Source organism: Gigantopelta aegis, chromosome 13, assembly GCF_016097555.1.
Source record: "Gigantopelta aegis isolate Gae_Host chromosome 13, Gae_host_genome, whole genome shotgun sequence".
In the NCBI taxonomy this organism is placed as follows: domain Eukaryota; kingdom Metazoa; phylum Mollusca; class Gastropoda; order Neomphalida; family Peltospiridae; genus Gigantopelta; species Gigantopelta aegis.
Genome location: NC_054711.1, coordinates 13,989,305 through 14,010,062, shown reverse-complemented (window position 1 = coordinate 14,010,062; position 20,758 = coordinate 13,989,305). Strand labels below are relative to the sequence as shown.

General features: G+C 36.8%; 1 protein-coding gene across 1 annotated transcript in view; it reads left to right on the top strand.

Moving 5' to 3' along the window:
* LOC121387154 (receptor-type tyrosine-protein phosphatase mu-like) overlaps positions 1-20,758 on the top strand; it is a 67,285-nt gene that overhangs the window by 29,519 nt on the left and 17,008 nt on the right. The gene's annotated exons all lie outside the window — the stretch shown is intronic.

Genomic DNA, 20,758 nt, shown 5'->3' with positions numbered 1-20,758 from the left:
CCACAACCGAGGGGGCCCGCCACAACAACAACAGTAAAAACATAACATTGTGTCGAAACTAACTATTGTCTTTTCGATCCTTTTTTTTTCTTCTATTAAAGACACCATTAGATCACATAATTTTTATTTATTGTAACCATATGGGTAATAAAGGGCAATATGCGTATTACTTGGCGACCTTTTCAAAACATAGCGCCTATTAGGCGTATTTTACATATAAACAGAATGGAAGGAACACGCAATGGTGATTGCGTGTGTGTGTGTGTGTGTGTTTGTGTGTGTGCATGTCTGTGTATATGCGTTTGTGTGCGTATGTGCGTGCGTATGTCTGTATGTTTCTTTGTGCGTGTGTGTATGTGCGCGCGCGCTCATATAATAGGTATGTAGTAGCGTATGCAGTGTATTCAAAGTATTACGTATTTGCAAATTAGATGCAAGTTACACACTACGTTTATTCACATTTAAGCACACGCACTACCGTCACACTTCATACTTTTCGTATGCATTTATAAGCATTTCCATAGCAACTTTACATTGAAAGTTGTTAAGCGTTCTGAAGAAAAAACCCACACAAAAACCCCTCACAAAAAAACGTCATGTATTAGTTTATTTTGAAGATTTCCAAATGACATCACTTAAGTCTGACGTAATTTCCATTCAAACAAAAACAACATTAAATAGTCCTACGTCATTTGAATATCGAGTAGTGGCTGACTCGAAATATTATAGTCTTGTAAAGTGTTTACAAAAACATTATGTATTAAGCTTGAGATTATATGATAAATACATTATTACCCTCGTGTATTTCGGAGAGAGAGATAAAGCTGGTATAGTGGCATTACACTTTAGCAATGAGCTGTGAAAACAAGACCCCCCCCCCCCCCCCCCCGAAAGAAACAAAACCCATATACGTACAAACATTATAATGTCTAACGTGGATTCTGTAAGGGTGTTGTTCTATTCCCGTCGGGGGGCTCATTGACCTATTTCTCGTTCTAACCATTGGACTATGGCTGGTATATCAAAGGTTGTGGTATGTGCTGTCCTGCATGTGGGATAGTGCTTTTAAAAGATCCCTTGCTACTAATGGAGAAACTTAGCGGGTTTCCTCTCCAACACTATAATATGTAAAAATGACCAAATGTTTAACACCAAATATCCGATTATTAATAAATGAATATGCTCTAGTGGTGTCGTTAAACAAAACAATTTAACTTTCATGTGACTTGTAGCTACTGGGTTTCCATGTCAGAGTAGGTTTTAACCGTGTTTCTGTAGGACGCTTCCCTCTATAATTATAATGCATATTAGTGTATTTCGGAATAGTGGGCCCCTTCCATAAGAAATATTAAAGTTTGTTTTGCTTAACGCCCAACCCCCGCCCTTTCAGTTCCAACGGGCCTGATCAGACAACACACTGCTCCTGATGATCACTGAACTATACCAGGTAAAGTATTTGACATAGATTTTTGAAACTTTAGTCAGTATACCCAGGCCATCACACGACGGTATATGGAGGATTTGTTTTATACAGTGAATATATTCAATGACGAGGTAACAACAGTCTATGCAACACTAGTTGTGAGCGCAATCTCGCACCAAACAAAAGAGAAAGGTCAGCACGCCTCACTGCTTAGAAAACCTGCACACCACAGAACGTTCAAGTCATTCTTAAGTTACTTATAATGGTGTTATTATTCATGACGAATCTTAATATTAATACGATTTATTTTTTAAAACTTGGTGTGAGACGAGCAAATGCGTTTTGGAGTTAAGGAGCAGAGTTATTCTTCTTGAATTAATTGACGTCAAATATAATAAACTAATTTCTCTTCCACCCACCACTCCCCCTTCGTGTACACTTAAAATTAAAACTTGTGTCCACATTTATAATTAATATTTTTGTGATTTTGGATTTGTACGCAGAATCTTATATATACTGAGGTACAAAGGAAACATTACATGTGTATTTTATGATACAGCTTTAATATGTTTCAATTTATTATTACAAAATAAAATGATGTGGCAACAAACATTGTTGAGTCAATCAGGGACGACAAGACAAGTTAGTAGCTGTCACATCAGCGCGAAGCGACGTTACCACAATTGTTTTGTTTTGTTAAAACCACAAGTTCACAAAGTCAACCTGATTAGAACCTGGCATCGACGACGCATAGACGCAACCAAGTGGTTTATCTGTTCCGTGGGGATACGCTGCCACACCTGCCGCAAAGCTTTCCTATGTTCCGCCAACGTTTCTGGTTGCTGACGTCGTCTTCTCCCTTGTTTGCATAACTGGTCCCACATATTCTCTATCGGGGAGAGATCAAGTGAGAGCGCCGGGCACGGTAACACATACACGTTATGTTGCTGGAGGAAGTCGATGTTGATGTTTGCGACGTGGACACGTGCGTTGTCCTGTTGGGATGTCCCTCCGTTGGCTGCCATAAAAGGTAAAACGTGCGGAATCAGGATTTGTTCTCGATAGCGCTGAGCATTTAGTGTTCCATTCACGAACACGAGTTCTGTGCGACCGTTTTTTGTAATCCCGCCCCACACCATAACGCTTCCACCCCCAAAACGATCGTGACGCAAGAGACAAGGGTCCGAATACCTCTAACCACTTCTGCGGCCGTCAGCATAATGTAGAGTAAACCGAGACTCGTCTATAAACAAGACCTCCTGCCAGTCACGAACCCTCCACCGCAGGTGATGTCGCAAGCACGCCAGATGCTGATGGCGGTGGCGTTGAGTCAGCATAGGTCCTCGGTAGGGTCTTCTTGAGCGTAGGCCTGCTTCAGCCAAATGATGACGTACAGTTCTAGGAGAAATCCTGCGCAGACTAGGAAACACAGATACAGTATGTGAAGGCATTTCGGACCAATTATGCAGATGTCATAACAGGATGAATCTATCATGTCTCGGTGTGGTTACCCTAGGTCTACCTGATCTTGATAGGTCAGCAGTAGCGTTGGTCATCATATATCGCTGCCATAGCCTGGAAATGGTTGTTCTATCCACTCAATATCGCCGGCAACGTCTTCATGCGTTGCACTAGCCTGCAACATAACAATTGATCATTCCCTGGTACTGTTGTCAAGACGCGGCATCGTTGTATGGTTTCTTCGAAAAGGAATTTGATGTTTTTTGGTTTGAAGGTATCCTAGCAAACATTTCTATCAAAATGACGATCAAAATCAGTTGAACGTGCACGATAAATGTCAAGAAACCCACGTGTGCATCTTTCCTAGTTAGTGCTACCTCTATTGTTTGTGAATCGAGATTGTTATGTCTATTGCATGCAGATAAGTCATACACATTGGAAAAAGTAATACATTTTTTTTTTAAATTGAAAATGATAAAACTATTTCAATAATATACTTGTGTAAGGTTTCTTTTTTCCCCTGAATAATGTATGTTAACATCATTTTAATAGTCTGTTTCTTGTGTATAACTTAATATTGTTGCATCTTTCTGCTGTGGAGTTTTATTTTCTTTCAGGAAACTGGTATTTGGATTGACTATTGAATAGCGCATGAAGTGGTCATATTGTGATAATGGTGACTAATATTGGCTGCGAGACATTAAGCACTGTTGCCATCAAGGGTAACCTGTTTCCTTATGAAATGTGACCTTCAAGTGTAACCTTCTCTTATAGTGTGTGACTTCGTAGTGACTATTACAATGCAACATGTAGCGGTTCTGGCAGGATATGGTTGGCACGCATACAAATGCAGCTATGGTTTTAATATAATGTAAATTATTAAAGTTATTAATGTTTCATATGGCTCTGATAGAGGGCCAAAAACTTGCCTTAGTATACTCTTGGACGTTGTTTGGTTGGAATGCATTGGTAGTTCTCACATGCTCTGGCGAATGCGTCCTATGGCTCTGGTATTGGTCCGAACCTTATCTTGGATTACCCGTGGGACTTTTTTGGGTGGAATGCAGGAGAGAGTGAGTTATACGGCCTTTTATGTACTTGTGTTTGGTATATTCTGCTATGTTTTGCACTAGGAAGTCGTTTAGGTGCTGCTGTTTCCATTACCGGTAGATAGATACGCAGCGATACATACCCACTTATGTATGCACATGTTGGATAGAGCTGCCCTACTATGGCTCACAACTAGGGGGTAGTTACCCATCGGATTAGGCATATAACATGTATGCGTGTACACCATATTCCTTATTTGTATTAAAAGAACTGCGGCCATTATTATCCAAGCACTGTCTTGTTATTCATTGAATATATTTGGTTTGTGGAAAAATATCTTAGAATAATAATAATAATAATAATAATAATAATCATAATAATCATCATCATCATCATCATCATCATCATAATAATACATTCACAATGCATAAAGATCTGTGTTTAAGAAAAACAGGCTTTGATTCGGTAACAGATGGCGGCATTCCCAGAAGTGTTATCTATTTAGTGTTATTTAAGTCTTATATTGGCCACGAAATATATTACGTGTATCAGGTCACTCCCGTAATATTATTAGTTACGCGGTTTTTGCCAGGGCGTACAATCCCGTACACCCTGGCAAAAACCGCGTAATGAATTTATTACCTTTTAGATCTTTTTCAAACATTTTGAACAAATCACACAAAGATTTTTAAGGTTTATAATATTTTTTATAAGATAAAATTTCAAATAAAACACAAAAATATTGTTTTTTTTAAAGGAATGCAGCTTTATATGAATTTTAGAAATATACTAACATTTTTTTAAAACTATGTATACACTAAGATATGCCATTTACCAGATAATAATATAGGAAATACAGAATTTGAAGGGGCGTACAATCCCGTACGCCCTGGCAAAAACCGCGTAACGAATTTAGTACGTTTTAGATCTTTTTCAAACATTTTGAACAAATCACACAAAGATTTTTAAGGTTTAAAATATTTTTTATAAGATAAAATTTCAAATAAAACACAAAAATATTATTTTTTAAAGGAATGCAGCTTTATTTGAATTTTAGAAATATACTAAAAAAAAAATTAAAACTATTTATACACTAAGATGTGCCATTTACCAGATAATACTAAACGAAACTACTTTTTATCAGTTGGCGATATCAAAGCGATCTATTCTTTCGATGAAGATGGAAATAAAATTAACAATATCCTATTCAGCGTATATAGAAAAACATTTTTTAAATGAGTTAGACACTAGCCTACGTGAAAATATTAAAGTACTAAAAGCTAATGAAAACACAAACTTTAAAATATTAGAAGAAAACAAAGAGCAAGAATTATTAGATTTGAGAAGAGAAAAACTCAAAGAGCATTTCATTCGAGCCATGGTAAACTGGATCAAGGCTAGTGAAAAGTCAACCAAATATTTCTGAAACATGGAGTCTAGGCATTACTATAGCAAATTAATAACAAGGATATAATTAAATAACAGTACAGTAAGAACAGGCCAAAAATATACTCTAACAGAAAGAAAACGTTTTTACCAAAACTTATATTCTGCACTAAGTAAACAACCAAATACTTGCATAGTGGAGGGATTATCCAATTACAATTTTAATAAGTTAACAAATGAAGAAGCACAATATTTAGACGTTTTAAACGTAATTAAATGTACGAATAACGACAAAATTCCTGGCTCAGACGGATTCAACTTTGTTTGGACAGATTTAGGTCATTTTATATTCAGGTCAATAAAGTATAGCTATATACTGAAGAAATGTCCCCAGTGCAAAAACTAGGCACAATCACTTGCATTTAGAAGCAAAATTAGCCCAGGCAATTTCCTATAAATTGGTGACCCAATGTCATGGTCTTTTATCGAAAGAGCTTTAATAATATTTAATTTTCAAAACTCATTAAAGGGACCTGCCATAGTTTTTAAACACTAAGGCATATTTTTTTAAACTATTATAGCCTTTTTTGATAACTGAAATCATACTTTACTTCATCCATTTTGGTTATGCTAGTGTTTTAAATATCACAAAATGCATTTCTCATATTTTTAAAAACGCACGTGCGTCTGATAAATTAGAGTTATGGAGTCCAGTTTTAGTCTATGTTTAGAGGGTGTTTGACCATTTCAAAGTCACAGACTCATGTTTCACTCAAGTGTAACTGTATTCACATGTGTTACAAGTTTGTATATTAACTGAAGTTAGTGTTATTTTTCACGGGTTGAAACTAGGGTATGCCCCTTTAAGAGATGGATTAAAACCTTTTAAAAATTCGATGTCTATCGGTTTGCAAAATGGTTACTTATGAAAAACATTTAAGATAGAAACAGGGTGTATTCAAGGGTACCCCCTTTCGCTATACACGTATATATTTATAATTTGTGCTGATATTATCTCAATTTTAGTTTAACATAACACAAATGTTAAAGGTATTACTATTGATTGCGAAGAATGTCAATATGCCGATGATACAAGTTTTACTCTTAAAGGATCTCCCGAGTCGTAAAGTGCTATGATATTACTTGATTACTATTCGTAAATCTCCGGTCTAAAAATATAAATTACACTAAATCAAAAACCATTTGGATAACTATCAAAAAACAATTAAAGACATCTACCTTTATAGACGTTGGAATTAGAATGGGGTGCAAACCAATTCATGTAACTACGTAGGTATTGATTTTACAATAAATTTAAAAGAAGTAGTAACATATAATTTTGATTCGAGGATAAAACAGGTTCCAGATTTGATGACACTTGTGTCACGAAGGAAGCTGACCGTCTTAGGAAGAGTTACAATTATAAGAAAAAAACAAAAAAACAAAACAAACATTAACAATACCTCAAGTTACACATTTATTAAGTGCTTTACCAAAACCAATAAAAAACAACTATTAAAATTTAAACAAAATATTATTCCAATCTATTTGGCAACATAAACCCGAACAAATTAATTGAAAATTATTAACTCAAGATTATACATAAAAAAATACTTTCTTTTTCTCAATCCCTCCCATGATCATAGCAAGTGAATGTCAACGAATTCATGGGTATTATTTGTTTGTTTATAAATCACATTTCATAGAAATGTTATAGTCAGACCAAAGCCGATAGCCCAGGTTTAAGCGTCTTTTGACCTCTGGTGACCTAATTAATCAACCAACCGTTCAGAAATGCAGATCAACGATTACCTCATTTTAGCACATTCACTTTTTGTGATAATATATAATCTCACCATTATAACGTTCAGAGTTATGTGGCATACTTCCCCTACCCTTAAATATAGGAAATTTCGACAAACTGTCTTATCATAAAAAATCATACCATTATATATGTTACGTTGGAACCAGTTAGCTAAACGAGTTGTTTGCCTTTTCCATATACACCGAAGTATACACAAATAGTTTAACACATTTGATAAACAACATTTTACAGAAATGAGAGAGAAGTTTGACAAACAAAATGCTCAGATTGTAAGCGCCTGTCCAAAATGGTGACCTTTTGACCACTGCTGACCCAATTAAAATACTTACATTTTATGAGCTTGTAGAGAAAATTAGCATTAATATAAGGAGTTATTTGTTATTCGTTTTTGTATATTGACTGATATAGAGACATTTTAGTTATCACTATACCTAATTCATTCATGGCGCAGATTTCAACACTGTTATTAAAAACATAAAATGTTCTTTCAATTGGAATATATTTGGGTTTGTTTGAATATACGACGACATCCAAATCTGAATCCACACTACTATAACATATTCTTAGTGATTTCACTTATTTAACTTAAAAAACAAACAAACACAAAAACACTTCTTACCTAACACTGAATGTGTTTGAAGACAAATCCATGATGCGACGAGAAGCAGACATGACCAACACGTCGACATTTTGTGACATCTCTCAAACCAGGAAGTTAAAAATGTCGTTTTTGAGGAACGGAACTGTTTCCTTTTTGTGTACGAATGAGTAAACTATGTGTCGCGAAAACAGGATGTTTATATATATATATATATATATATATATATATATATATATATATAGATATATATAGATATATACATTTTCAGTGCAATCAAAGTGTGTGATATATATATATGCATACAGAGAAAGAGAGAGAGAGAGAGAGAGAGAGAGAGAGAGAGAGAGAGAGAGAGAGAGAGAGAGAGAGAGAGAGAGAGAGAGAGAGAGGGGGGGGGGGGGGGGGGCTTTGCTGACTAGATTTTTTGTACCGAACATATACCACGTCGTTGTATCGTGGTTGAGTCGTCTCAGTGGCGGAACGTAGCCAAATGGTAAAGCGCTCACTGGTACACCAAAGGCTCTGATATGTGCTATATGTGTTCAGTGCAATCACAGTGTGTGATATATATACATACACACAGAGAGAGAGAGAGAGAGAGAGAGAGAGAGAGAGAGAGAGAGAGAGAGAGAGAGAGAGAGAGAGAGAGAGAGAGAGAGAGGGTGGTGGGGGGGGGGGGCAGGGGATGGAGAGAGGATGGGGCGGTTTGCTGACTAGATTTCTGTACCGAACATATACCACGTCGTTGTATCGTGGTTGAGTCGTCTCAGTGGCAGAACGTAGCCAACTGGTAAAGCGCTCACTGGTACACCAAAGGCTGTGATATGTGCTATCCTGTGTGTGGATGGTGTTGATAAAAGATATCGTGCTACTAATGGAAAAACGTAGCGGGTTTCCTCTCCAAGAATATGATACATGCATGTAAAAATGACCAAATGTTTGATATCGAATAGCCGATGATTAGTAAATGAATGTGCTCTAGTGGTGTAGTTAAATAAAACAAATTTCATCGTGCTTGTAGCTACTGGGTTCCCATCTCAGAGTAACTGTGTTTCTGTAAGATGTTTCACTCTATAATTATAATGTGAGTTTTGGAATAGTGTGCCCGTCTTATAATGCACACTGCTCCTTGAACTAATCCTTGAACTATATTAGGTAATGCATTTCATATAAATCGTATTCATGACATAAACAGGTTTTTGTTGTGTGTTTTTTTCGTGGTTTTTTTTTTAAACGCCACAAACATTTAACACAGAGGCAAGGGCATTGTTTTGTATTTTGGACATTAAAAACATGGATGATGATGAGACGAATGGTGAAGCCGCAATATTTCCATTTCGGTATGGGACTACTTGACAGGTCCGCGCTACACGCTTGCTGTCAGTTGAGCTATCTCCGTATCACCCGAGCCTGGGGTACACGGAACCTGTAATGCATGCCGGGTAATAATCCCCCATGTGGGGTCATACACTCGAGAGACACACCCATAATCGCACCCGTGAAATGGATGAAACTCGGTGTATGTTGCCTTACGCTTACCCATTGAGCCTAGCGGTGCACTCAATCTGGGTTGAACCCCCCCCCCCCCCCCCCCCCCCCCCCCCCCCCCCCCCCCCCCCCCATTGCCTCAGGTGGGATAGAGAACCCAGTACCTACCAGCCAAACGTCCCATGACATAACCACTACATCACCGAGGCCGGTTTGAACACGTTTTCATGATAACTTTAACATTAACAATGATTTGGCCATACTGAATATTAGAACCGAGGTCTAACTCAGTTTTTTATTACTTATATTCGTGCTTTTATCCAATTAAATAGGACATGTTTTGTATTTAACGACACATTCAACACATTTTATTTACGGTTATATGTCGTCGGACATATGGGTAAGGGCCACACATATATTGAAAGAGGAACTCCGCTGTCGCCACTTCATGGGCTACTCTTTTCGATTAGCAGCAAGGGATATTTTATTCGCACCATCCCACTGACCACGGTTCAAACCACGGTCTTCGTCTCACCAATTGTGAAACACTGGGCCCCCGACGGGAATCGATCCTAAATGGATCGCGCATCAAGCGAGCGCTCTACCAATGAGCTAACTCCTGCTCCTTGATCTAATTAAGGTCCGGAATACAAACCCAGAACCTACCAGCCTTAAGTCTGATGGCTTAGCTGCCACACCACCGAGGCCGGTGACAGAGCACACGCTATTAGTATTATGTGCCGTAGTTTAGACACCCTCTCCCCCATTAAAATGAACAGGCTTGTTTGGATGTTTCCCTATATTCCAGGATTGTGGACCCATTAGGCTAGATCTCGTTCCAACCAGTGTTCCATACTTAGTGTAACAAACGTTGCGGTGTTTATCTATCATGTATGTGAGTGGTGTTTATACACCTTGAATCATTAAACTCGCTCTGGGTGGCAGCCTGTATCTATCAGCCATAAGTCTTATTGCTTAGCTTCCACACCACCGAGACCGGGGACAGAGCACACGCTTCAAGTATTATGTGTCGTAGTTTAGACACCCGACCCCACCCCCAATGAAATGTACAGACGTATTTGGATATTTCGCTAGATCCGTTACGCTATATCTCTTGCTATAGAACAGTGCAGGATTGATAACCTTCGGTGGACCCATTACACTAATTCTCGTTCCAACCAGTGCTCCATAACTAGTGTAAGAAACGCTGTGATGTGTACTATTATATCTGTGGGTGGTGCTGCTAAAACAAATATGATGTATTGTATGTCACTAAGTAAACTTCCACTTCCGTTTCATTGTAAATTAAATTCTTCTATTGTATACACACAAAATAAATTTATGTAACACATTATTGTCGTTTACTGTTGCTGTTTACCCATACTTGCAAGGATGGTTCTGGACCAAGTGACAAAAAGAAGTCTAAAGGCGACGACCACACGACACCCAATACGAGAATAGCCAAACATTATGACTTGATCTGTTGCGATGGAAGCGGCTATATGCTCGTATCGTGTGGCGTCGCCTTAAGCGAGTGGTAGGTGTACATGATTCACGTTTGATTCAAGTAACTAGACAGGATACAAACAGCATCCGTTTTCCAGTAAATTTGTTTAAATCGTTGAGTGTGATCTAATTCTATTGTCATAAACATACGAGCAGTGTGTGTGTGTGTGTGGTATATATATATATATATAATATATATTATATATATATATATATATATATATAAATATATGTACATATGTGTGTGTGTGTGTGTGTGTGTGTGTGTGTGTGTGTGTGTGTGTGTGTGTGAAGACACTGGCAGTGGCCTAATTATAATCCTACTATGGAAAACAAATCATGCATTCCACTTTAACAGTGCATTTAAAACTATTTGTTTCCATTTTGTATTTAAACCCTAAAACCATAGAAGCATGCATATAAATCCTAAAGTTGACTTAAACACGTAAATGAAAGAGTCAACTTCGTTCGGTTCAATGTTTAAATGCAAAAGCATACACTTGTTGTTATTATAACCCACGATACTTGCCATTAAAATTGTAAAGAATTATTTGAATTTCCATTGAATCCAGCAGTTTCATTCATAGCTGTGGTGTTAGTATATTCAGCGCATGCACGTACTTGTATAGAAGTGTGATGTTTTGAAATTAGAATGATGGAAGCTTGTTTTGTTTAACAACACCACTAGATCACATTGATGTATTAATCATCGGCTATTGGATGTCAAACATTTAGTAATTTTGACATTTAGTCTTAGAGAGCAAACACGCTACATTTTCCATTAGTAGGAAATGATCTTCCCACATACGTGATAACACATACCACGGCCTTTGATATACCAGTTGCGGTGCAATAACTGAAACGAGAAATAGCTTAATGGGTCCACCGATCATAGACCGACCGCGCATCAGTTGAACGTTTTAGCACTGGGGTACGTGCTAGATGAATAACATGGAATATTTTCTGCATTCTACAATTCCAATTCATCATGACAAAAAGCAAATCCCCACCCCATCTACGTCATTCTTGTAACATTTTACCATAGTTTGAGTCCCATAACCATGATATTTTCAAAACGGGTTGATTTTCTGGACCATGGGTTATAGTTTTCTTTTGTGTTTTTTGTTGTTTTCTTTTTCTTCATATAAACTAAATATAATATAACATGTCGATAATATAACATGTCGGGTAGGCGTTAAAGCCTTTTTGTTTCATGTAGGCTTAACAGAATTGTCAGAAAAGGTTTCTCTTGATAGTTCGGCTCTTTGATACGTAAATGAAAAAAGAAAGAAAAAAAGTTTACTAAAGTGTGATCTAGGGAAGTACCTCAAATTAGATCAAATTAAAGATGGTCACCTCAACATTAACGTAAAAAAGAACAAATAACAGAAGACATATGGAACCAATAAAGATAAATACATATATGATGAGTCCATTCACATTAGCTTAAAAAATACATAGAATAAAACATATATTTCATGTTCAGGGTCATCTAAAATTGTAAATATTTCACGAAACGTACAATATTATCATATGTATCATAACGAAGACCACTGACATGTCGTTAAATGGCTGTAACAACTCTTTATTCAAACCCCTGGCTAACGTAAATAGTTATGCCAATTTGTAAGATGACTAACATCAATATATTACATATATGCACTCTTATCAATGGATATTACCTTAAACAATATATCATATTTAACACAACATTCTCTCTTTCTCAGAAGATGATTTGCTCACGGATTAGTGCATTGTGTCAGTACAATCGTGTGCTTGTCCATTCCTCGAGGTTATTCCACTACACTGATGACATATCAAATTACATTGGAGCCCATTTTTGTCGACATGAACACGTGTGTTTTTTGCCACGTGCAGTTGCATTTGATGATTTTGAGTAGAGATGCTGGTGCAAGCATTTTGTGACTTCAGGATACACTCATGTTGCATATTACAGAGCACCCAACCCCAATGTGGCGGGTTTCGTCTGATGACTACGAGTCATCATAGGAAACCAGCTACCAGAGGAAACCAGCTTGAACCGTAACTGGATATAATCACAACAATAAATTAAAAAAGAAAGAAAACAAAAACAAAACATTTGAAAATTTCATTAACGTTTTTAAATATTGCAGTAAATGTAACATAATATATTATTGTGAATATTATAAATCGTAGTAGTATTATGGCAATATGTATTACTAACTTAATCTTATAGCAATTACATTCGTATTCACACACACACACACACACACACACACACACACACACACACACACACACACACACACACACACACACACACACATACACACACTTATTTAAGTAGCATTATCTTCATCTGATATAACATTTCATTATTTCGCAATTCGTATTTATCTAAGTCTATGTAATGTCCATCTTCACTAAAAAGAAAATAGCCGTTTAATACAGTCATATTAAACGGCTATTTTTAAATGAAGATTGTACCTAAAATAATAAAATGTTTAACTTTTTTCCTTTTTTGTGATTTTCATATGTAGTATCGTCCATTGCCCTGTGTTGGTGGTTGCGTCGTTTGTGCCCAACAGTATGTACATTGGAAGATTTCTGATATCGTTGACTTTCGCATGGGGAGAGTAAACAAATGTCAGTCACATTGACAAAAATGTTCGTAAAAATAAGGATAAACCGAGCAAAGAAAGCAAGATTGAACTTGTAAACACGGCATATTTCTTAATACCATCTTTGTCTATAGTTTTCAAGAAGTTTGTTTTGTTTAACGACACCACTAGAGCATATTGATTCATTAATCATCAGACACTGGATGTCAAACATTTGGTCATTTTGACATATAGTCTCAGAAAGGAAACCCGCTACATTTTGTTTTCCATTAGTAGCAATAATTCTTTAATATGCACCAACCCACAGACAGGATAGCACATACCACAACCTTTGATATACCAGTCGTGGCGCGCACTGGCTTGGAGGAGAAATAGTCCAATGGGCCCACCGACGGGGATCGATCCCTAATCGACCGCGCATCAAACGAGCGCTTTATCTCTCGGCTACGTCCCGCCTCATAATTTTCAAAGACTGTCATTTTAAAAACTATTTGTGTCTGTTCTCAACTAGACTGTTATCTGATTATTGAAGTCACATGGTTGTCGCAGCCTCTGCTGGGAAAACTTTCTTTACAGATACTTGCATAGACTATATGACCCGTATATGTTCTAATATGCATATATTTATGGATGTCTGTTTATATGTTTATTAAAACTCAGAATGCAGCTTATATTTTTTTAACGAAACGATTTTACTCTTATAAACATTCATTTGTTCAACTTCTAACACGATTGCAAGCCAATAAAATTGTTAAATTCGTTTTCCAAACATTTTGTCTCTTAGCATTTGTTCTCGAAGACGCCATTTTTAATTTGCCTTATATATTTAAAATCATTGTTTACAAATTATTATAAGTACATGTTTTGTTAAACAACATACATATTTTGATACAACACCGAAAAGGTTTCTCTTGGACAGGTACTGACAAAGATAGCGGCTGCAGTGACATGTGGACAAGCACTCTTGGTGTCTTAACGACTAAATACAAGCAGTAAATTATCGTTTCATTACGTAAACTGTTATGGTAATGTTGGTGGTATCACTGACGATATAACCCAAGATCAAATGTCAAAAAAGAAGAAGAAACAACACGAAAATGTTGATAATAAAAAATCAATGGAAATTGTGAGAAACGAGTTCGTGTGTAATGAACCGTGTTGAGGTAAACACGAACTTTCAAGGACATCTAATCCATCTCTACCCAGTCTGATGTCTAGCAGTCTCCGTGCTATTAATGACCACAATTACAACCCAAATATGCACCAATATACTAGTGCAATTTTAGCTACGCCTGCAACCCCCCCCCCCCCCCCCCCCGACACACACACACACACGAACACACACACACCACATGCTTAGGCAACTTGTATTCAGTATACCCAAGTATTTGGAATCCGCCACTGATGCATTCTACCCACCATACTTCAGCATCCAGTGCAGGGGACCAGCCAATGATTTCTCTACGTAACAATCCCACACGCCCAGTATAGATACATGGTGGCAAAACTAAACGCAATTCAGGCATCCGTGCAACAACTGTCAAAACTTGATGTTACCAGTGACTCTTTAAACCTGCTAACTAACACACTGAACTGTACTTGGTAAGATAGAACAAACTGTTGCCTCTATTTGTGACAGATATGATAACAGTATCCGACAACAAGCGATACGGGTAGGCAATGTGTAAACATCTTTACAAAGCCAAACTGGTGAAATAAACGAAGTAAAAAAAATCCTTTGCCACCTGATCCGGTCAAGCTGGTTACTTATATAGTGAAATGGAGGTGTTGAAAAAAAACACCCTTTATTTAGTGGATTGCCAGAACAGCAAGACGAGAACTGTGATACATTACTAAAAACAGTCATAAAAAAAAAAAAAAAAAAAAAAACCCACCTCGACATTGAGGAAGATATTATATTCCAAAATACGCACCGCATAGGGCCCCCAGGCAGAACAGGGACACGACCGAGGACGATTGTTGCACGCTTGGAAGATGGAAGATAGTACGCTCGGCTGCTCCGGTGAAACTTAGAGACACGGCGTTTGGTGTTAATGAACAAAGAATGAATGAATGTTTAACGACAATCCAGCACGAAAAACACATCGGCTATTGAGTGTTAAACTATGGTAATGGGTGTTAATGAACAGTTTCCACGGAAGGTTGCGGAACGAAAACGCGAACTTTACCCGCTCGTGCGTCAAGCTAAGACTAGAGGAGAACATGTCAGACTTGTCAAAGATAAACTCTTTATTAATGGAATGCGTGTCTGTCCGAATACCAATACAAATCCTCCACGAACCGCACCTCCGTCCCGCCGCCCACCCCCACCTTACCATGGTAACGGTCAATATGCGCCACACTCGGACCCATTGCCACCACAACCACTGTATTACCCACAACATGTAGTCAATCATGCTCCACAGAGATCCACTGCTCCTGCCCTACCCCAACAGAACAACTATCAGTTTGACTAGTGGTATCAAACATTTTTCCAGCCATTTAATTATAATTCAGCTAATTGTTACCGTTCCCAAAACGACTTCAACACGTATCAGCTTGGGCATACCAACTGTGTTCAGTGGTCAACTTGTGTAGTCGCCACAGAAAATATAATGGCTGGAACAAACATCTTCCATGATATGAGTATACCGTGTGAGGATATTCATGGCAATAGTATAAATAACCTTATGACAAATGACGTTATAAATGGAAATGATGTGTCGTACCGCCATATTACCGATTATTGTGTTGGTAATGATGGTACTATCAATGATTATAGTAAAACTGTACATACTATTAATATGCAACGTGCTGCTTCTCTCACTGACAGCTCATTATATAATTCCTTGGCAGAAGATGTTGCAAATCATAATGATTTGTCACAGCACTATGTTTATAATAAGGCTTTTGAAACTTTATGTTATGATCACAACAGTGATGCTGCACATAACACAACGGACACATAAAATATAAACGGCACTAATGCAACCCCGAATAATGACAAAATATACAGCATCAATGACGAGACCAATGCTAAACAAGCATATCTAAGGATTGCAACATTAAATGTTTGTGGTCTTGGACAAAAATTTAATTTCCCAGAAATGTTTGATTTTATTAATAATTATGACATTGTATGTTTCCTAGAGGCGAAACTAGACTGCTATGACAGTATTGCTATCCCAGGCTATGTTATGCGTTGTAATAACTGTCAGACCAAAACCAAACGTAGATCTGGAGGTATTGATGTACTTATTAAGGAAGCAATAAGCAAATATGTAACCGTTTTAGACAATAAATTGGAATATTTATCTTAGTGTAAGATAGACAGAAAGTATTTAAAATTGCAGGATGATTTACATATTGGTGCGGTCTATATTCCACCAGACAACTCAAAATAGTATAATGCTGACACTTTTTATACTGTAAAACAAGAAATCCAAAACCATGTAAATAAGACGGACTATATTCTTTTACTTGGTGATATGAATGCCAGGACTAGTACTTTACCTGATTTTATTGCTGATAGTAACATTGCTGATTTGCTCGATCTAGATAAACGAGTGAATGGATATCTGAATAGTGCAACATGTCTAGCTAACTTGAATATTCCTTTGAATAGAAATAGCCAAGATGTCAAAACTAATAATATAGCTTTTCAACTGCTAGACATGTGTAAATCTACTAACTTGTTTATTGTAAATGTTCGCCTTGGCAACGACAAATATACAGGAACATTTACATGTAAAGACGCATCTGTAGTTGACTATAATAATTGCTTCTTTGTCGCTTCTAAAGCATATACACGATTACAAGATTAACGATTTCAGCGCTATAATTTCTGCTATCCATTGCCCAATTTATCTCGAACTGGCATGCTTAGCTGATACTAACCTGAAAGTGCATTAAATTACTAACACATGTAAAAGGAAACAAAAAAAGAGAAAACTTTATATCAATTCAGCAAATACATACGGTAATAACATTGACGACGAAGACATAGAATTGTTTTTATCTCATATCGAAAATGAATCTATAAATAGTGATGTAAATAATAGAGAAACAATAAACAGATTAATAAACAATTTGGCGAATATTATGAAAACAAGTATAAAAAAAACCTGTTGGCATTTCTGCTCATTCTAATACAGTAAGAAGCCAACAACAACATTCATCTAAAGTTTGGTTTGGTAAGGAATGCAGAATAACACGATACCATGTTTCGAAAGCACGACCTAAATTTAACCATTCAAACTATAATATTGATCGCTTATCTATGGTAAATTTCGGCAAGTGCACAACTGTGCAGTATTATACAGAATCATGATATGTCAAACTGTTAATCATGGGCATAGATTTAATTGGTTAATTAATAAAACGATACCCTAAACATGTTAGGCTTGGACAATTATAGCTTAAATCAAAATATTACAAGTAAGAAAGCAATCACTAATACTGTAAGTCAAAGACTACAAGATCAGTATAGACAGGCTTTGACTCATAATTTAAATTCATATCCGAAATGTTCCACACACGCACATACATACATACAGATCCCCTGGTAAGGTTAGGTCCAGTGTCATCAACATATTTTAGCACAAATAATTTATTACCTCAGTATAGGACCATAGTTCTTTTCCATGGAGGTGGGAAAGACACCATGAAATAAATTCAAGCCTGTGAGAAGTGATAACAATACAAGATTATTAAATTTGCAACAAAACGAAATTACATTTTAGGGTACCCTGAAACACTGGTGACAAATGAATTGTTGTATTGGGGGTGCACAATGGCCGTATGTAGCCCATGGACTATGGGATTTAGTTTACAGCAATATAAATTGCTTTCATTTGTCGTTTTTCATATTATCGTCATGGTATATGCACAATTATATATAACACTCAGTTAGCTATTTCTGAACACCATATAGTTCTTTTAAACATCCATCCACTACAGTCACTACTGACCACTTCTTTAACTGATCACAGGTCAGTTCGGATATCAGCCAATTCACATGTTGACATATACGCCTGTGGATTCGAGTTGAGAGAACGGAAGATCACAGAACAGTTTGAAGTCATTCTGAAAAAAAGTACAGGAAGATATAAAAAATAGAATGAATGACAGTGAAATGTTAAGTTGTTAACTATTAGAATTAGTTGTTTGAGGAATAACCGGTTATTAATTTAAAGTAGTCATACAACTACAAATCTTACTTGATCTCAATATCTCAAAACAGTGACCAGTTATTGGTAGTAAGTAAAGGCACTAATCAATTATTTGTTTCATTTATTAATTAGTGATATATTTCTAAATATGTCACATCAGTCACAATAAGCATACGGGACGGGGTCGGGGGGTGCATGGGGGAAGGGAGAGCGGCAGTTCAGTTCTGCTAAAATAATAGAGAAATTCGAGGAAAATGAGCTGGCCTAAACACCTTTACCATGCATTTCCACCATTCTATCTACAATATTAATTGTAATCCATGTAAAAATGCGTGGCAATTCGTTCATAACCCTATACAGCTTTTTAACAGTAATAGTAATATGCATAAACGTTGTAATCCAGATTCTGACACGTTTGTGTAATTCGGGCAAAAACCAGCCTGCCCCCTACAACAATGGGAGCCCATACACTTCTGACAGTAGCCAGCTATTCCGAATAACTTGAAGAATTAACTAGTAATTAATTTGAAGTAGCCATGCATTCCTAAATATCTCAAAACAATAACCAATTTGTTGTTAATATCTATCAAACAGTAACCGGTTATAGCCAATGGTTTAAAGCACGAACAACGTATTAATTTAAAGTTGTTAATATTGCACAACTATAGCTGAAATACTTGACAATAACCTGAACCAGTAGGCTGTTATTAATTAAAGTAATTATATATTTCTAAATATTTCAAAACTGTAACCAATTATTGACAATAACTTGAAGCAATAGTCAGCTATTAATTAAAGTAGTTATATATTTCTAAATGTTTCAAAACTGTAATCAGTTATTGTCAGTAACGTGAAGCAATAGCCAAATGTTCTAGTTAAACATAAGTAGTTATTCTCAACCTAAAGCAGAAACTAGTTAATGTCAATTTAAGACAATAACCGGTTATCTTGAATAATTTAAATATAAACACCACTTATTCGCAATGGTTTAAACCTGGAACCATTTGTTCATTACGTACCACTGGTAATTGGACACTTGGCAGCACTGACTGGAGTCTTCTGACGTTGTTAAATATCTCAACTCGCTTGTCAAGGGAAACTGAAGACATGATGTTATTCATGATACACAAAGACACGGCTTCCTTTCTGTCAGATTCACTGAAAGAAAACAACCCATGTAAATGGAGCAGTTTCTCGCATTCGGCCAAAAAATAAAGCCAACAAAACCTATAGAAACGTTGAGTCAAAATTAGCTAGCCTGGAACCTTTTCACCATGTATTTCCTTCATTCCACCATCCGTATTAATTGTAATCCCTGAAAATTTGTAGTGATTCGTGCGCAAATGTGTATAGCTGTTTGCCAGTAATGCTTATATGAATAAAGGTTATTTTCTGATTCGGGCATACTCGTTTAATTCGTGCAAAAGTCAGCCATCTCCCTACAACAATGAAAGCTTGTACGGCCGAGGCCGAGCAGGGCAGGGAATCAACCCTATTGGAGCAAATTGGGTGTTTGGGAAAATCAAATGTCCCTTCTATCCAATGCTGGAGCAACACGTTTTGACATTCGGCCATAAACGATGGAGATGTCGGGGCAAAATTAGCTGGCCTGGAAACTGTTTACTATATATTTCAACCGCAATACTCACAATATTAGTTGTAAGCCATGTATTTGGAACCCATTGCACAAGACCTGCATGGAATCTAAAGTAGTAAGCGTAGTTTGTAGAGGGGTTGAGACATGCTACCTCTAAAAATGTATTGAACATAATTAAAATGTGCTTGAGCGGGAGTTGGTAGTGGTGGTGGGTTTGACGTCCAAATCCTTCATGCACACGCTCTATTAAGCTGTTTGGAAGTAATGCAAATACGAATGTTTATTTTAAGCAAAACATCATCCTGACCTCATACAAAAATGGGAGCTCGTACTTTAATGAATAAGTTTTTTTAACAAGAATACTGGTGAGGTTCACGTGAAGCATATATATATATATGTATGTGTGTTTTCCTACTAGACGCTGTCCTGTACACGGTAGCCCAGAGGTAAATCGTTCGCCTGATGTGCATTCTTAGAACTTAGATACTAAACTGCAAGACAAAATATTTACTCGACCAGGGCACGTTATTATTAGTATCCCTAAAGGCCAGCAAGCAATAGCTTGGGTAAATGCGTCCATTTCAAGAACATCTTCAGAAGAACGACGCGGTACTACTAAACACATATTACATCATTGACGATTTCAG